Genomic DNA, 13,693 nt, shown 5'->3' with positions numbered 1-13,693 from the left:
CGCCTAAGTTTGTAAAATCCTACCGAGTGGTGAGCAATCCTCCCACTGGGGGCTTAGCTGCAGTCCAGTACTCGCCTAAGCTTGTAAAATCCTACCGAGTGGTGAGCAATCCTTCCACTCGGGGGCTTAGCTGCAGTCCAGTACTCACCTAAGTTTGTAAAATCCTATTGAGTGGTGAGCAATCCTCCCACTCGGGGGCTTAGCTGCAGTCCAGTACTCACCTAAGTTTGTAAAAAACCTACCGAGTGGTGAACGATCCTCCCACTCGAGGGCTTAGCTGCAGTCCAGTCAACTGCAATCCTTTCCCTAAGAGATGTGCCATAAGTACAACATACGCTCCATCCCTACTCGCAAGGACGACGAGGTGCAGGTCGACTGCGGCCCTCTTCTCCGAGCTACGCCACAAATACAACGTGCGCTCCACCCTTGTCTGCAAGGACGATGAGGCGCAGGTCGACTGCAACCTTCTTCTCCGAGCTACGCCACAAATACAACGTGCGCTCCGTCCTTGTCCGCAAGGACGATGAGGCGCAGGTCGACTGCAACCTTCTCCTTCGAGCTACGCCACAAACACAACATGCCTTTCATCCTTGTCCGCAAAGACGACAAGGCGCAGTTCAATTGAAGTCTCTGTTTCAAGGCTGCATCTCAAACTCGAAGATCACTCCAAGAAGGGAGCAGATCCCAAAAGAAATCACAAGCATATTCAAAAGCAGTTCGGATAAATCTTAAAGTTCCAAGCAACAAATCAAAAGTATTCGAGCATCAAGCCCGAAGGAGTTTAATGGTTACAGCAACCACTCGGCATTCCGAGGCAAATTTAAGACAGGTTTAAATCTCATAGTTTGTTCACTAGGCAGGAGGAGGGCTGGCGGGTTTGACGAATTCGTCCAAGTCGATTCCATCTGCGATCCGAGTGCCAGCAGCGATGAAAGTCTCCATAAAGGACTGGAAGTCGTGCCTTTTGGTGTTGGCGACCTTGATCGCCGCCAGCTTGTCTTCATGAGCTTCCTTGCAGTGGATTCTTACCAAGGACAACGCCACGTCAGCACCACACCGGGCAGAGGACTTCTTCCATTCTTGTACTCGAGCAGGAATCTCGTTGAGCCGAGCCATCAGAGATTCCAGGTCATTTTGAAGCGTCGCCCTTGGCCAGAGTGATGAGTCGATCCGTGAAACTGCCACCTTCAAACGTGCGAGGTAACTTGTGACGCTGGCAACACGGGATTCCGGTCGAAGCACGTTCATGGCAGTTTCGTCGCAAACTGGAGAAGCGATAGGGTCTAGACCCGTCTCGATCCTTCCAGTTTCCTCGTCAAAGTTTTGGCAGAATTCTGTAGTTAAAGAGTTAGTGAGTCGACTAGACAGGATTAACTCGCAAGCAGCAAAGCAGTCGGATTAAAAGGAGTATCTTCCAGCATAAGATAGAGCTTCTTAGCAAGAGTTCTCAGATAAGCTTCCGTGTCATTTCTCTTACGGACCGTGGACTCCAGCTTCTCATTCAGGGCAATCTTGTCCTTCTTCAGACGACTCACTTCTCGGTTAGACTCATTGAGACAAGACTTCAGCTTGTTCACCTCCCCTTCCAACGCTCCGACTGAAGCCAACTTCTGGTCTGCAAGGGCAGTCTTATCTTGGGCTTCCTTCTACGCAGCTGCAAGGTCCAAGTCCTTCTTCTCCAGAGCCAACCTCATTTTCTCTGCAAAAGAAGCAATCGGATCAAACAAGAGATCGAAGGAATATCTTAAAAGACGATCAACGTGAACAGTCGACAGGCAGTTACCTTCCATACCAACAGCTTCATCTTGGGCTTTCTTCAACTTCTGTTGGGCCAGCTCCAAGTCGAGGTTGAGTTGCCTCTGCTTCTCCTCAAATTCAGCAAACTTAGAAATGGGAGTACAAGATTTCTGCAGGAGGTAAAAGATGTGTCAAATGACAAGATCAAAGGTTATTTACTTCCGAGTGAATGAAACTTAAAAGTTTACTCAGACCCCAGCCGACTGCCCACAGTCGACTGCGGTCTCGGGGACTACACCCAGCGGGTGCACTTGGCGTGCCCCCACTGATTCAGACCCAACTCGACCGGTCCCCCCGGGTCGAGTAAAAGAAAAGAAGAGAAAAGAACTATTCAGACCTCGGCCAACTGCCAGCAGTCGACCGCGGTCTCAGGGACTACACCCAGCCGGTGCACTTGACGTGCCCCCACTGGTTCAGATCTCATTCGACCGGTCCACCCGGGTCGAGTGGAAGAAAAGAAAGAAAAAAGAACTCAGACCCCAATCGACTCCCCGCAGTCGACTATGGTCTCGGGGACTACACCCAGTGGGTGCACTTAGCGTGCCCCCACCGGTTCAGATCCCACTCGCCCAGGACGAGTGGAAGAGCGCAAATACCAAAGACAACAAAACACCCAGTGGGTGTACAGATTCGACGCAAACAATAAGAGATTGTATGGAAGAAAATATTTCATGTAGCATATCCTAATAGACCAAGGTCAGTCGAAAGTTTACATACCTGGACATTGGCCCGGAGAGAAGCGCTGGCGTCGTAAGCAGCCTGGCTATTCTCGTGCACCGTCTTCATCCGCTCCATCATCACGTTAGCTTGACGGATGGCTTCCGCAGCCGCGTCCAACTGGTTTTTCGGAACATGGTAGTTGGTGAAGAAGGGGGTAGACGACCCAGGTGCAGCAGCTTGGAGCTCCGAAGTGTGAGGTTGGACGACTGAAGGAAACACCAGTACAATCGACGGTGCAGAGCGCTCACTCGACAATGGTACATCGAAAGTTACAAAGGCCCCGCCTGCGTCTTCATACTGCCGGACGGTTGGTGTTGTCGTCAGTCCCTGTTGAGACATCTTGCCAGCTGCTACCTTTTTGTTCTTTCTGGGCCTAGGGGCCACATCTTCATCATCATCTGGAAGATCGATGACGTTGGGTGGAGCTGCAGAGAAATCAGTCGACCCCAAGTGAATCGCTAGAATTCAATCGACCAAGTAATCAAAGAACAAGATCATAAGAGTTTTTACCTGGGTTGGAGGTAACCGCGTCCTCCATCTCCTCGTCTCGATATTGGTAAGAAGAAGTTCCAGATGTAGCAGCACTACAAATGTCAACATTCAGTCGGTTATGTTATGTTGCTCGAGTCGACCAAAAGAACAGATCAGATGATTACCCGGAGATGGTGGGGACGGTCACTTTGATTTTGGGCAAAGCCTTCGGTGGTTTAGAGGAGGTGGCTTTCGATGCTTTGGGCGCAGGAGGCGGCATAGTCTTGAGCTGTTTAGATACCTTCTCAGTCGGCGCTGGGGAAGACGTTCGAGGGCGCTTCAAAGAATGCCCAGTCAATGCGGCCGCCAGGACCGGGGTGCTCGCCAGGTCTTGAGCGTGCTTGGACCTCCTCTCTCTGCGAGGAGGCGAGTCGACCTCTTCGTCATCACTCGAGTCGTCGCTCTCCTCGTCCTCATCTGCATCCGAGTGCGACTCGCCACTCTCGCCCCCGCTCGCCCCTTCCTCGACGTCTTGCTCCTGCACTCCATTGGGCATCGAGTACATATCAATGAGAGCCTGAAAAGACAATGAACGAAAGAAATACTGTCGACCGTCAACAAGGTGTTACATAGTGAATCGAGAAGATACTTGACAATGCAGAATCATACCTGTTCCGGCTGGTGCGAATGGTCGAATGGAATCACCCTCCTAGACCCTCGGGGATTATCTTTGTTGCTGGTGATTCCTCTCAGCCATTTCTCCACCATGTCTTCACTAACGTCCTCCGGGTGGATCTGAGTGGAGTCCTCGAGTCCCGAGTACATCCACATCGGATGGTCGCGGGCTTGGAGTGGTTGGATGTGCCGACTGAGAAAGACCTCCAGCAGGTCCATTCCAGTCACCCCGTCGCGGACAAGTTGGACGACCCACTCGACCAACGCCTTCACCTGCGCCTTCTCTTCCGGGATCACCCTCAAGGAGGAGGGCTTCTCCACTCGAGCCAAGGAAAATGGGGGAAGTCCAGTCGACTGACCCAGGGTTGGCTGGTCCTTACAATAAAACCAGGTCGACTGCCAGCCCCGGACCGAGTCGGGAAGGATCATAGCTGGGAAGGTTCTCTTGTTCCTCATTTGGATTCCAAGGCCCCCGCACATCTGGATCACGTGCATCCTCTCGTCACTCGGGTTGGCCATCTTGACCGACTGGGAGCGGCAGGTGAATATGTGCTTGAAGAGACCCAGTGCGGTCGACAACCCAAGAAATTTTCGCACATTGACACAAAGGCAGCAAGATACACTATGGTGTTTGGAATGAAGTGGTGGATTTAAGCCCCGAAGAAGTTCAAAAAACCACGAAAGAAAGGATGGGGAGGCAAAGAGAACTCGCGGTCGACATGAGTGGCGAGGAGAATGCACTCACCCTCCAGCGGCCGCGGCTCGGTCTCGTTCCCCGGGAGCCGCGCCGATTCATGGGGGATCAATCCCCCCTCAACTAGGTCGTCGAGGTCGTCTTGGCTGATCGTAGAGCGGATCCAATCGCCCTGGATCCAGCCCAGCGGTAGGCCGGACCTTGACGAGGATCCACCCCGGCTGGTCCTCTTTCCTTTCGCCTTCGTGGTCGCCTTCTTCGTGTGCTCCAACGCCACCGTCTTCTCCTTTCCCATGGCGGCGGATCGAGTCCGAGCGAGGCTACGACGCCGAGAGCGGAAGCGGGCGCATCGAAGAAATCTGAGGAAGAAGAAAGAGAATGAGGGCGTACTGTTCAAAAGCCCGGTCCGGTGCCTTTTATAAGGTCACTTCCGAGTGACTGACTTGTAGGCCCGGATGATCTTATCAAATCCCACAACAGTCGCGCGCGCGATACATGGCAAAAAAGGTGGCGCGGGAATCGAGGCGACCTGCCTAATCCATCCCGATTACCACGGCCTCGCCCGTCCGGCGCGCTTCCCAAAATTCGAATCCCGCGAAATCCGCGGACAACAGAACAACTTGTCAGACGGAAGACATCCTCCGCATCATCATTCGGAACCCTTCCGTAAAAGTTCACTCGACAAAAACTAAGAATGGACCAAGGCGACTGAAGAAGAAGTTGGTGTCATCCCCTCAGTTCATTGATCCAGAGCAAGATATACTCATAGCACGAAAAATGAGTCGGAAGTGTTCTCAACTCCTTCCTCATTCAAACCTTGATCCATTCGGGGGATAATGATGAAGCTATGTACCTAGGGTAGGGTCATGGATCTGTTCAAGATACCCTCCCCAAGGACATCCCTAAAGGTACCAGGAGCATTCGAAGAAAAATCATCATCCACTCGACCATGAAGTTATGTTCCACTCGACAATCCTGAAGACACTCGATCGTATAGATAATCACTCGACTACTAGAAGATCTAGAGCCTCTCCACTCTGCAACGGTCGGGAATTAAGTCATAGCTTTAATGGTCATTACGTATCTTTATTGCAGGTGTTACCAGTAACGTCTCCATCTTTATGTACCTTAAACCCTTTGTAACTGAGGGCGAGAGGGGTCTGGCGAACTCTATATAAGCCACCCACCTCCTCAGGGACAGGGGTTCGCACTTTCTGTAACACACACACACATATTATCCAGTCGACCGCCTCCGGGCTCCGAGACGTAGGGCTATTACTTCCTCCGAGAAGGGCCTGAACTCGTAAAACTCCCGTGTACAACTCCTCCATAGCTAAGATCTTGCCTCTACATTCCTACCCCCCATTCTACTGTCAGACTTAGAACCACGACAGGTAGCCCTTTGATTCTGGCCCAAACTGGTGTTTTGTTTAGCCTGTACTCATTGACATCCGAAAAACCGTCGTACTCTTGTATCACTACCGGCGCTCTACGAAAGAGCCATGGCCCTCCATCCATAATCTTCCTCCAGTACCCCCAAACAGATTTTGTCCCTTGATGTTGAAAGTAACTCCTTGTGTCGTCGCCCATGCGTTCCTCATCTATTTGAGCAAAGCGGCATGACTGAACGGACGGGTCGTATGAAACCTAAACAAAGCCAGCCAACGCACATCACTTATCAGCTCGTCAACCTCCTTAGAAAAATCAAGATCCTCCTCCTCCTCACCATGAAGTGACAACCCTGCGAACTTGTCATCTAATTCCGCTTCCGGCCTGAACAGATCGTATTCCTCTTCCTCTGCTGCGTACCGGAGATCTTCATCAGGTTCACTGGGACGAAAGAAAGGTTCCGGGATGGCCTAACCATAGGGGACCCCTTGTATGACGCCCGTGAGCGTCAAGCCTTTGAGCTTTCGCTGAAGAGAACCGCAAACGGGCCGGCCCAGTTAGTGCTAGCAAAATCCAGGCGCATGAAAAACTCGCCAAAAAAATTGTTGCGCGATAAGAGCTCGAACTCGCTATCTCCTGCTAGTGGATAGCTCTTCGAAACAAATAGAACTGACGTACTCTAGTGTTAGATTAGAGTCGCCTGTCTTTAAGAACAATTTGCATCGCCTGATCAGTAAAACTACTATGTACAACCGCAGATCGTTTCTTTTTTCAAAAGTTTTCAACATTTCTTTGGGAAAAAATGAACGTTTTTTCCTTATTTTCTTAACAACGTTTGTAAATCATGATTTTTTTAAATATGATCAAACTTTTAAAAGCGTCAACATTTATTGAAAACATGAACAAAATACTTGAAATTTCAAATGATGAACAATTTTTAAATATGCATTGCACATTTTGTGATATACGCTGAACAGTTTTTAAATACACACTGAACTTGTTTTATATATGCTGAATAAATATTTAAATACACATTGAACTTTTCTGTGGTATACGCTGAACAATGTTTAAATACACATTGTACATTTTTGTGAATATATGTTGAACAATTTTAAAATACACAATGAACATTTTCTTAAATACATGATGAACATTTTTGTATATAAATAAGCAATGAACTGTGTATAATACACGAAAAAACAGTAAGAAAAGAAAAGACAGAAAAGAAAACAAATAGAAACAGAAAAAAATGAAAGAAACATGAAAAAGAAGAAAAGGCATCGCGACAGTGGGCCGGCCCAAGTGGGGCGTTCGGGTGTCCACGCTTCAGTGATGCCACATCCTTTTGACGCCTGCGGGCGTCAAATAGGATCTGCCTTTTTTTGAGACAACCTCACGAAGCTTTTATTAAGTCGTCACAATGTTTACAGGGACGGAGGGAAGATCTCCGGGGTGGCCCAGCCACACACGGCGTCCAACCCCAAGAGATAAAGCATGCTTCGCTAAGTTGTGAGCTTCATAATTTGAGCTCCTAAATTCATGGCTAACCTTACAAAAATCAAAATCTAAGAAGTGGTTTATTATTTCATGTACAATGGCTCCATAGGGGGATGCCAGCTCCTTCTTCAGTGAGTCCACCACCTGTTTGCAGTCTGATGCCACATGAATACGCCGCTGGTAAAGGTCCTCGGCTAATGCTAAGCCTTCCCTGATCGCAATTGCTTCAAGCATTTCCGGATCCACAACATGCCTCAAAACCAGTACTGAAGCTCCCAGAAAAAGACCGTCTGAGCTCCTGCAGATCGCCCCAACAGCCCCATATCTCGCATTCCTTGGTGCAGCCGCATCGACATTGATCTTGACACATCCCGTGTCAGGGGCCTGCCACTGGGTTGATCTGGGGGGTTTTACACCGACTCGTTGTGGTTCCTTTGCATTAATATGCTTTAGATCCTCAAGAAAGCTTGTGATGAACCCATGTATGGAATGTGGTGATTGGAAGATATCTTCATAGATCGCTTTCCGCCGAGCTCGCCAAATAGCCCACATGATCACAATCATATGCGCAAACATATCCCTGTTTAGTCTGTCACTCATTGCGAAGAGACAATCTTTGGGATGTTCTTCCCGTCTTTCCACTAAATGATCAACCAAACCCTCCGGCGCTAAGGCCCAAACGCTGTTTGACATGGGGCACATAAAAAGAGCATGTCTCCACGTGTCAATCGCCCCACACAAGGGACATTTGTCCTCGGTAGCCATATTGTGATGCTTGAGCAGTTCGACAGTAGGCATAGAATTTCTTGCAAGCCTCCACACAAACATACGGAGTTTTGAAGGAACCTGCAGATGCCAAATATTACTCCATTTGTCTGCCTCCTGTTGTACAGTAGATGATCCCTCATCTTCATACAGCCATGCCTCTCGCTCATGTTTAGTTCTTAGGATCATGCGGTAAGCGGAACAAACGGTAAACATGCCCTTCGGTTCCTCCTGCCAGGCCCAGAAATCTGCAACCCTGCGAGTGCACAAGGGTATCTTTAGAATCTCTTCAGCATCAAATCTTGCAAAAGTTGCCATGACCAGATCTTCCTTCCATGACGCCGTGGTGCTGTCAATAAGCTCTGAGACTAGCTTTGGTGGGTATTGAGATAGTGAAGTTATGGGCCTCCTTACCCTATCGCTCGGTATCCAGTTATGCCTCCAAACCTCCATTGTTTCACCATCGCCGATTCTTCTTACAATGCCTTGTATCAATACATCGTGACCATCAAGGATAGAGCGCCATATCTGAGAGGGGTGTGACCCGAGCTCGGCCTCAAGTATCGAAACCTCTGGGAAATAAACAGCCTTCAAAATCCGGGCGCTCAAATTAAGCTCTCATGTTAGTAGTCTCCAGGCTTGACGAGCTAGGAGAGCTAAGTTGAAGATCTCCATGTCGCGGAAGCCCAGCCCTCCCAAATATTTGGGTCTGGTCATAATGTCCCATGCCACCCAGCTGGGTTTCCTTTTCCCTTGCTTGCTTCCCCACTAGAACTGTCTTATGATTGAGGTGATATTGTCACACATGCCTTTGGGCAACCTGAAACAAGACATAGAACATACCGGTATTGCTTGGGCAACCGACTTGATTAGGACTTCTTTACCTGCCGAGGACAGGAGCTTCTCCATCCACCCTTTGATCTTCTCCCAAACTCGATCCCTCAAATATTTGAAAGTGCCATTCTTCGAGCGGCCCACATCCGTAGGCATGCCAAGGTAGCGCTCATTCAAAGTCTCTTTATGCACATGTAAGGTGTTTTTAATAGAATCCTTTAAAGTATCCGGACACCTCTTACTGAAAAAATGGAGGACTTCTCATGATTAATCCTCTGACCCGAAGCTGCACAATAGGTCTCAAGCAAGTTTGATGCCACATCTGCACCCTCTACATTGGCCTTGAATAGCAACAGGCTATCATCTGCAAACAAAAGATGGTTGACGGTGGGAGCCGTCGGAGCCACCTGAATACCTGCAAACGATGTCGAAGAACTTGATTTAAGGAGGCACGAAAGGCCCTCTGCTGCAATCAAGAATAAGTAGGGGAGATTGGGTCTCCCTGTCGGATCCCTCTAGATGGTTGAAAAGATTCAAGTCTTTCTCCATTGAACATAACCGAGAATGAAACCGAAGACACCATGCTCATAACAGTATCAATCCATGGCCCTGCAAAACCAAGCTTTCTCATGATAGCTCTCAGGTATGCCCACTCTACACGATCATAGGCCTTCGTCATGTCCAGTTTCAGCGCACAGAAATTGTTTGATTTAGATCTGGATCGCTTCATAAAGTGCAAACATTCATAAGCAGAGATAATATTATCTGTTATCAACCTTCCCAGAACGAAGGCGGACTGCTCCTCAGAGATTATGTCTGGCAGGATGAGCTTCAGCCTATTTGCAATCACCTTGGATGCTATTTTGTACAGAACATTACAAAGGCTAATTGGCCTATACCGAGATAAGGCCGTGGGACTTGTTACCTTGGGGACGAGTACCAAAATAGTATCATTGATGCACTCCGGGCTCTCTTCACCCCGCACTATCCTCAAAATGATTTGTGTCACCTCTTCTCCGCACATGTCCCAGTGCTTTTGGTAAAAGTGAGCCGGGAATCCATCGGGCCCCGGAGCTTTTGTTGGAAACATCTGAAAGAGAGCAACCTTAACCTCATCGTTAGTGTATGGAGCACACAAGGACGCATTCATCTCCGCTGTCACTTTCCTCGGGACATGATCCAGAACTGCATCCATGTTCTGAACCCCCTCCGAAGTGTACAAGCTGTGATAAAATTCATAGGCCATTGCCCTTAGTTCACCCGGATCATCAACCACAACACCTAGGGAGTTCTGTAGGGCCTTTGTCATGTTTTTCTTCCTTCGGATACTCGCCTGAAGATGAAAAAATTTAGTGTTGCGATCACCCGCGAAAAGCCATTCTATCCTTGCCCGCTGCCTCCACATTATTTCCTCTCAATGGTACATCTCAATCAGGTTCTCATTTAACTTCAGCTCAGCATGTGATGGGGTTGTTCTTGCTGGATCGCCGCGCATCTCTTCCAGGGCCGACTTCAACCTTTTAATTTCCTTTCTAACACTTCCGAAGGTGTCTCTGCTCCACTTGGCTACCCCTTTGGAAATATTTTGCAGCTTATGTCTCATATCCTCCACTGACAAACATGGAGGACCAGCACCCCATTCGCTAGTTAACACATCCCCTAGCCCTTCATGTGATTCCCACATCAGCTCATACTTGAAAGATCTATTCACCTGCACCTGCTCCGCATTACCAAAGTCAATCAAAAGAGGACAGTGGTCAGACGTGGCGCATGTGAGGTGTGATACCGATGCCATAGGAAATTTGTTCATCCAGCCGACATTTGCTAAAGCTCTGTCCAGCCTACATCTCGTATAGCTGCCTCCTACAACTTTCTTCTCAAACGTCCAGAAGTTCCCATTGAAGCCCAAGTCTTGCAACATGCAGATATCTATAGTATCTCGGAAATCTTGAATTTGAGCATTGCTTCGCTGCCCTACACCTTCGTGCTCTTCCGGACGTAAGACTTCATTAAAATCCCCCATACACAGCCACGGCATAGAGCTCAAAGTACTGATATTTCTCAAAACTGTCCAGGTTTGGTGTCTCAAGTTTGTTTGTGCCTCACCATAAACACATGTCAACCTCCATTTGTCCCGGCTTTGCTCCTCTATCAAAACATCCAAATGGTAAACCGAATAACCAAAAATCTCAACCTTTATTGAATTATTCCAAAAAAGACCAATGCCACCACTACGACCTTGACTACTAACAGCATATGCATTATCATAACCTAAAGTACCAGATAAAGCTTCTACCCTATCTCCATCTATTTGTGTTTCCACTATGCACAACAGGGTAGGGGCAAATTCCCTCGCGAAATCGCGAAGCTCACGAACCATCGCGGCTTTGCCCGCGCCACGACAGTTCCACACAAAGGTACTCATTGGCCTCGGCGGCGCCCGTCCGTCGGAGCCGCCAACTTCAAATCTCCTTTCTGCTGTGTGCCCGTCTTCATCGAGCTGTTCTTCTCAGATTCCACATCTACCTTTGCCCTCTTCTGATCCTGTGAGCTGCTAGGACTAGGTGGTGCACCCGAAGCAGGAAGAGCAAGCTGTATTGCATGCTCTAGGCTGGGAGGCGCTTGAGGTGCCACCCGCTGCACCAAAGTTGGAGTTCTCTTCCTGGTGTTTTCTGCATCTAACATCTCTGAATCAACACTTGCAACCTGCTTGTCAAAACCTGCAGCTTCTTCAGATCTTTCCTGCTCAGTTCGGCCACGGCCTCCATTGCGGCCTCCTCTGCGTCCCCCTCTGCGACCACTTCCGCTACCAGGGCCACGTCCAGTTCTCATAGCCCAGGTTGCTCTGAGCTCTTTAAACACCAGCGCCGAGGGTGGGTGGATTCCGTTGCCATGTTCTTTGAACAGATGCCCTAGCTTACCGCACACAGCGCACCAGTCAGGTAACTTCTCGTATTTGACGCGGTAGATCTGACGTTTGCCGTCACGGATCAAGGATACAGCATTCTTTAGGGGCTTCATGACATCGATCTTCACCCAAACCCGGTGAAAATTGCCAACAAAATCCTGAGAATTGGGTTCTGCATACAGTACCTCTCCAATTTTTGCTGCAAGGGACGGAACTAGATGTGCAAACAAATCTAGGATGTCATGAATCTGCACCCATATCTCTATGGAATCAAGTGGCACAATCGAAGGTTTAACAAGCCCATCGTACGGTTTGATGATCACTGCATCTCCTCTAAAGTGCCATGGACCCTCCAAAGTGACTCGCTCCCAATCACCTAAGCATGAGAATTGGATCGTGTATAGGTTTTCCTCCAGGGGTTTGAACTTTACTTCTTGCGCGAGATCCCACGCGGCCCTCATGTTTTTGAAAAACCAAAACTAACTATATGTTTTGCTTGAGTACCCTAGCCAAAGCGATCCACCTGACTGCATCTGGCGGCGCCTCCTTCTCATCAAACACGACATCATCCAGATCCTCCTCCCTCAATCCCAATTCCTTCATCATCTTCTCCACCTCATCGGTATCCTCCTGCTCTGCTGACGCTTTCTCAGGAGCCCCGCTTGATGAATCTCGATCACTAGCCCGACTTTCAACTCGATCGGACCTTGTAGACTCGGCCCTAAACCCCCGCACTCCCTCGATACGCCAGTGCGAATCAGGGGAAGGCACGACGGAGGCAGGGAAAGAGATCTCGACGGCGCGCAGATCGCCTCCGGGAGGAGAAAAACCCTAACGAGAGGGAAAGTGATGTTGTGTTAGGAACCCTTTAGGTAATGGCATCCTTGGACGGTTTGGGCCTTTGGCTCTGGGCCGTCAAATAGGATCTGCCTAACCATAGACGGCGGTTAGCCCCTAATTTGTTTTGAAGTTACAGGGCTTTGTAGTCTTCGCGAGCTTCTTTCGGGCCAACCTCAGAGCCCTAGCAGACCGAGCCCAACAATATTCACTCGGAGCTAGGCTCGTTGAGAGCCCTAAATATTTTGGCAAATTTTAGCATGGTTCTTCTTACCTCCCCTTTTCACATGAAAGGTAAGAGTTCATAATAGATATGAGCCATTGATTTGATTAAGTATTTATCTGATTAACTCTTAGCTTACTTACGTCCCATCTGAAAAGAGAGAGTAAAAGAGAGCGTGTTAAAATTACTCAAATATTTATGTACCACAGCAAGCATTCACTTCTAGTCCTAAACCATCACTTGAAACTAGTCAAGTTTCACAAACGCCAGTCGAGAGTATCTTAGTGGAGATCAGGATCATTTACTTTTTCTTGAAAAGGGTGCAAAGCTTTGCTCAACTTATCATTAGCAAGTACTACCTTTGTACCAAAATTTTAAACATTTTTATAGGATAAACTAGCCTAAAAAGCATATTATATTTTAACACGGAGGGAGTACAAGAAAAATAGGGCGCAAAGCTTCGCTTAACTTATCAACCTGCAGGACGGACCATAGGATATCACACCACGCAGAAGAAAACACAGGGATTTGGCAGGGATCGCTGAACAACATAAATCAGTTAATCCATTTGGCTTGTGCAGGAAGAGCATCCAATCCGGCTCTTGGGAGCATATGCTGTTCTTGATACCACTACTAATGAGCATGCAAAACTAACCTCTCCCCGGTGCAAAAACACATGATTTTCTCGATAGCATATGTGCATGCAATTCTCTTCACCATAGAATTTCATGTCTTCGTTTGACTACTTTTTCCAGTGAAAATAAAATGCACAACTTACCACTTACATCGAACAAACTATATGTTCTCTCCTCTTCAGAATGATACAAAACAACTCTGAAAAGTATATTCGCAGGTTTTGCAATAGGCTCAGACAAATAGAACT

Source organism: Triticum aestivum, chromosome 5A, assembly GCF_018294505.1.
Source record: "Triticum aestivum cultivar Chinese Spring chromosome 5A, IWGSC CS RefSeq v2.1, whole genome shotgun sequence".
NCBI classification, from domain to species: Eukaryota; Viridiplantae; Streptophyta; class Magnoliopsida; order Poales; family Poaceae; genus Triticum; species Triticum aestivum.
The sequence above is the reverse complement of the archived record's forward strand: the minus strand, read 5'-3'. Positions refer to the sequence as shown.